The sequence below is a fragment of the Paramisgurnus dabryanus genome, chromosome 5 (assembly GCF_030506205.2).
Source record: "Paramisgurnus dabryanus chromosome 5, PD_genome_1.1, whole genome shotgun sequence".
In the NCBI taxonomy this organism is placed as follows: Eukaryota; Metazoa; Chordata; class Actinopteri; order Cypriniformes; family Cobitidae; genus Paramisgurnus; species Paramisgurnus dabryanus.
The window spans coordinates 27,086,576-27,093,151 of NC_133341.1; the positions used below are offsets into that span (position 1 = coordinate 27,086,576).

At 37.1% G+C, this 6,576-nt stretch overlaps 1 long non-coding RNA gene across 1 annotated transcript; it reads left to right on the forward strand.

The window, feature by feature from the left end:
- Nucleotides 1-770: 770 nt before the first annotated feature.
- On the forward strand, nt 771-1,241 carry LOC135732137 (uncharacterized). The gene is made up of 2 exons (XR_010526711.2): nt 771-903; nt 1,109-1,241. It is a non-coding gene; the product is annotated as an uncharacterized lncRNA (long non-coding RNA).
- The last annotated feature ends 5,335 nt before the right edge of the window (nt 1,242-6,576 follow it).

A 6,576-nucleotide genomic window follows, 5' to 3' on the forward strand; every position in this document is an offset into this window, starting at 1 on the left:
ACATTTTTGCTTGTTTTAAGCACAAATTCACTTAAATTGTATATTTTTTTGTCTATAAACTGGACTAATTTTCTAAGGTCATTTTGCTTATCAAGAAAAAACATCTTAATTTAAGAATTTTTGGTAACACTTTATTTTACGACCCGCAAAGTACCGCGTAATTAAACCGAATTTACAGCGTACCTATTTTTAACAACAGGGTAGGTAACCTGTAGGTATAAGGGAATAATATTTTAAGTTTGGGGTAATAAGGGGGTAAGAATATGAAGAATTATAAATTATTTATACTCTAAGTATTTTATAACAACAGGGTACCTATTGTAATATTACGTGGTATGTATGACTTAGTCAAGTCTATGGGGAAATTATGTTTTATTTATTTTTTATTGTGAATTTTTCATATTGACTACTGAATGTTGTATACAGTCAATGTCTACGAGCCACATCGGCAAATAAATATAACAGCATATCACTTTTATTTTAGTAGCCTATATTACTTGCTTTTAATAACAAAAGTCCAGCTGATTTAATGTGGTTATCTTTTTTTTAAGGTAAGTACAATACAAATAGCAACTTATTCCCTATTTACCAGGAAACTCCTACATTTGCGGACATATTTGAAGTGGTGCTTTGCAATTTATTTACTGTAAACACAAGTATTTTAGCCAAATATAATTTATGAAATGGCAAACCAGAATGAAACAACAGCAGATATCTGCTCCCGCTAAAGCAAAAGACGACTACATGCGTAGGTTAGTGCGCAGGTGTAGAGCGCGCGGCCGTCTGCAGGAGGTTTGCTGGAACGCGATCCTGAGGTGAAATTTCTTTAAGAGGTTTTAAAAACGTTCTACACTGTGGAGTACAGCTGCGAGTGATGTGAGCAGGTTCCGCATGCTGGATAAGGTGACTGGTTTTGTTAATACATGACTCACGCATTTCAAACAATGTTTTTCAAGAAAGTTGCTAGCTAACGGTAGCCGGTTAGCTAGCACATAAGTAAGCCTAAAATTTATAAACGTAACTGGCTTAGAAAACTCTGTTTCTGTCAAGGCACAGTGAAGAAACATTTACTGAAGGCTTTCATTTATGTTTTTTATATGTAATGCAGAACAGCATTTGTGAGACGACATCAACTCATCATCCGAGTGGACAAGAACACCAACAGAGGAAGCCAAGCCGCAAAAACAATGAAAAATTGTCATGACTTTTTATTTTAAATAAAAGTTATGTGATAATAAACATTAAGTGTTGGCTTAATTATAGTGTTTTAAAGATGTTTTGAAATAAGTTGTTTTAAAAAAAAAATAACAATATTCTGTATGTTTATGGTATTTACCCTATAACAAGAGGTGAACAAAGCACCACTTTAGTTTACAGCCCGCAAATATGAGAGTTACCTGGTACATACACAGAACAATCGGGGAATAAGCCCCACTTTAATTTACAGCCCGCAAATATGTGAGTTACCTGGTACATACACCGAACAATCGGGGAATAAGCCCCACTTCAATTTACAGCCCGCAAATATAAGAGTTACCTGGTAACTCCTGTATACATATACAGATCAAAGAGGTACAAGTTGCTATTATTTTTGTTGTGTGTTATATTTTATTTGCCGACGTGGCTTGTAGACATCAACTGTAGGCTATACAAAACACTTCATCAGGTAAGTAGCAAATATGAAAAAAAAAAACATATTTCACATAGACCATATTACCCATAGACGTAAGTCATACATACCACGTAATATTACAATATGTACCCTGTAGTTATGAAATACTTAGAGAATAATTTTCCATATATTCTTACCCCCTTATTACCCCAAACTTAAAATATTATTCCCTTATAACTACAAGTACGTACTGTAGAGGTACTCTGTTGTTACAAATAGGTACGCTGTAAATTCGGTTTAATTACGCGGTACTTTGCGGGTCGTAAAATAAAGTGTTACCGAATTTTTAAATATTTCTACTTAAAACAGGACAAAAATACTAAGTAAGAAAGTCATTTTTTGCAGTACAGAATGCTATGCTGCCAGTAACACCATAATTTCTACAGAAATTTTTAACAGTGTGCCTATACAGAAATTGAAACTTTAAAAAGATAAACCTTCCTAGACTGTACAAAATTCTTGACGAGAGACGAGTTGCTACAACTTATAAAATGAAGTTGACTTCTTTCAACTATATTTTATAAGTTATAACAACTCATCTCTAGTCAAGATAAATAATAGTAACTTAAAATTACTTGTAAATCTGAGTTGATTCAACAAAATATTTTAAGTCAGTTTTTTACAGTGCAAGAATTATTCACTGTACATAATACCAACTAGTCTTCACTAGTCTTCATCAGACTTACAGTATTGTGGTAACGGAGCATTCATTGGTTTAATGTGATTTCTGGTAAGATTTCTGTAATGATTTTGTGTTTAATTACAGTTTTGTGTTTAAATCATGAAGTAAGATTGATGCAGACTTACAAGTTTTTGCTGTGTGATTGATGAGATTTTACTAAACAGGAAGGTTGTTCAGTAAATAGCATTTATGTGACTCACCAGCTTCTAAGAAGCACAATGGCAAAATGTGTCATCGGCGCTTTGGGTGAATGATTCATTCCGACAAAACTGTCACTTGGAAAAGGAATGAAATCTGAACTGAAGCAACCCTCCTGTTATTCTTCCTTGATCTCTCTCTCTCTATCTCTCTCTTCTCCAAAATAATGTGTGTTCTGTCTTTTCCAGAGTCCTCTGCCTTGTATTTCAGTTTGTTCCTTGGGCCAAGTAAGGCAGTTTAATTGAGCGAGGTTCTTCTTCACAAACACCAAGGTAACAGAGAGAAATCGATGGAAACAGAGGCATGGGAAAAAGAGATAACATTGATTTATCTGCCATCAATAGGGCTGGATCACTGAATTCCGCTGCCAGGTGAAACGTGTGCTGTCTGCCAACACAGGAGGATCTGAAAAGGTGTCAGGTGGTCAGAGGACACAGAAAGAGAACGAGGGAGAAAAGAGAGAGAGACAGGGAGATTGAGAGCGAGAGGGCAATGTGATGATGGAGTGCACAGAGGAGGGCAAGGGCACATAGATATCAAGCTGAAAAAACCCTGCTGATGTGATCTGATGAGATTGAGAAATAGCGAGTCGGGTTTAGGGTCACAGGTATCAGACAGACACACACAAACAGGTGGCTTTTGCTGCTGTGTGACCAACAGTAAAGGTCAAAGAGAGACGTATGTTTTCCATGAAGATCAGCAACACAACTGCAGATAATTGTGGCATTTGTGAGCAACGTTTCATGCATTGAAAACATTTTATCTTTATAAGTTACATTGAATTAATTCACAATTAAAAATGATCTGTCGACTCCGAGACGGATCTGCAATGGATCGGCGGATCCAATGCAGATCCATTCCTAAGTCGTTTGCTGTCTAAAAAGCTATCGTTTTTCAATTTTCTTCATGTGAGTAAGCAAATTCTCATTGTATTTAATGTAAATAACAGCAGCAATGCAGTGTGGACAGACAAATTACTCCTCAACTCAAACCTGTCGCATTGCACCTGGTTAGGACACATAAGGCACCATTGTGCTCTTAATCTCTCAATATTTAAATAGTTACACTGTCACTTTATCATCTTTTTAACGTATGGCTTTATCTAAATAATACGCTTTTTGCAGAGCAGGAGGTCTAGGCTTTGGTTGAATAAGTGTGAACCTTTACAACAGGTAAAGTTTGCATTTTAGATGGAAAATGGAGATAGGATGTTTTATTGGCACAATGAAGTCACGTTTCCTGATAGTATAACCGAAGAGACCGTGGCGTGCTGTGGAGGATTTTGGCTTTGCGTGAGTGCTAAATCTTTGGGCGTGAAGGGCTGCTCCGGCTCCGACGGGTCTGCTTACCTGAGGATTCTGTTAAGGGTGATTTACTCCCCCGGCTTTACATCGCAGAACAAAAGGACCGGTGTGATTAAGTCGAGATAACAATAGGATATTGATGAGATAAGACCATCCTGTGTGGCAAAGTGAATTCAACCTGGATTATCTATCGCAGGGAAATTCAGCCACCTGGGAAAAATAAAGCAGTTGAGATGGTTCTTCACCTAAACCTTCTTTTAAAATGCAAAACGACTCAGAGTCGCTGGCACCGTGCGACCGGAGATCTGAACAAAAGCTCACGACATCAAGATCCATGTCCTCCCACGGAAAAAACTTGCAGACACCAAGTCTCTCTATTTTGACAGAAACCACCAGTGAACTGGCAGTTTTCTCTGTAATCAACAGCTGATTTGGACAGAGCTGCCAACAACAGGCCTTTAAGGCTGTGTGTCAGCATCATGCATGACTCTTTAAAAAGCACCCTGACCCCGGGGCATTAGTGTGCCTGACAACAACATGAAAACTCTGCACGTGACAGCACAGTCATAAGGCAGTCAGTGTTTAATGTTAACATTAGTTAGGATGATGGTGATAACGGTGAACTTTGTGCACTGTTTTATATGGTCACATGATGTCTTTTATGGCAGGTCAAACAATGACTCTATAAAATATTGGGACATTAAAGGGACACTTCACTTTTTTTGAAAATATGCTAATTTTCCAGCTCCCCTAGAGTTAAACATTTGATTTTTATTGTTTTGGAATCCATTGGATCTTTTGGGTCTAGCGGTACCACTTTTAGTATAGCTTAGCATAATCCATTGAATCTGATTAGACCATTAGCATCATGCTCAAAAATAACTAAAGAGTTTCAATATTTTTCCTATTTAAATCTTGACTCTTAGTTCTGTAATGTTTTAACGCAGTGCCTGAAAAAAGTAACTTTCAATAGCAGGGGACTGTTATCGGGCACCTCATTGTGCCTCCTGCAGCCATGTTACGCAGCAAAGTCCTTGATTATTACGCCAGAATGAGAGTATAGTTCCTAGCCATATCTGCCAAGAAAATCACAACTTTTAATTTTCCGTCGGCCTTAGTACACAATGTAACTACAGAAGAGTCATAACATATAGCTAATTTATGCTTAGCTATGCTAAAAATTGTAGCGCCAGACCCGGAGATCAGCTGAATGGATTCCAAAACGGTAAAAATCAAATGTTTAACTCTAGGGGAGCTGGAAAATGAGCACTTTTTTTTTTGAAAAAAGTGGAGTGTCCCTTTAAGCCGCACTGCATTAAAGAGATAGTTCACCCAAAAATGAAAATTCTCTTGTCATTTTCTCACTCTCACGTTGTTACAAACTGTTTTAATTTTTGTTCTGATGACCACAAAGAAGATATTTTGAGGAATGTTTCAAACCGATCATGAGCCCCATTCACTTCCATAGTATTCTTTTATCCTACTATGGAAGTCAATGGGGTCTCTGATCGTTTGGTTACAAACAATCTACAAAATATATTTCTTTGTGTTTATCAAAACAAAGAAATTTATTCATAAATATAAAATTTATTCATAATTTTCATTTTTAGGTAAGCTATCTCTTTAAATTAAAGCACCTGCTAAATTTGAAACGTGAAAGAAAAATGTGATATGCAGTAACTTTCCATGCAATAAGATAGTGATTTAAGTTTGTAAAATCAAATTCAGTTATAGTCTCGTCAGTCTCTCTTATATCTGCGTCAACACAAAACTTTGACTATAACTTTGTGAAGTATTAAAATTATTCAGTTATTGCAAACCATTGCAATATTATGCATATTGTGATATGCGCATTTGCAATGTAATTTCGAATATATGTTTTGCTGCCATGTTTTATATTTTTGTGTTCCTGTGTGCAATTGTCAGCAGGTGGATCCTCATGGAAATCATATACTGATAAAAATATGACTGAATGCAAAGTAAGTCGCATTGGATAAAGGCATATGTATACAGTATGTGTAAATACAATGTAAATGTGTCATGTAACATAACAACATCCAACATGATAATGCAAATTATATTGAAATCAGAGAAGCAGAGACAAGAACCACAGAGGTTGATATCTATATAAAGTGTTTCGGTCGGTTTCAAGGCTTCATTTCAGTTAGGATGCTTCTTCATATGGCAGAAGATAGCTCAGTAGCTTTTGTGTTATTAAAGATTTCTCTCCCTGACACGAGTGATGTGAATGGATCGGTTGTCTTAACTTTTCACCCTCTTTTGAATTAACGTAACACTAGCCAGGAGGGAAATGCGTTGCCCGGGCAACGAATTGCCACTATTTGCACTGGGATCAGAGTTGCAAACTGTGAAGGGTAAAACCTTTAGCACTGGGTAAAAGATGGGCCCAGACGGTCTTATGCCTGTCAGAGCCTCCAGAGAGACGGGAAATTGAGTGGTGGAATTGCTTTGGCAGTTGATTACATGGCACCAAAAAAAGACTACGAGATTAAAATGCTGCATAAAGTCACTCACCCAAAGGTAATCTCATTTTATCTGATGTGACTGCAGAGTTCTGGCTCTTTTCTCAGCAGGATGTCTCTAAGGATCGCTGATGGAAACAAAAAAGGCTTGAAATCCCAAGTCTTGCGTTCTTCCCGTCATCTGAGCGAGCGACAGCCAGGACTTCGAGAGAATCTACGCTAATCAGCCGGCCTGTT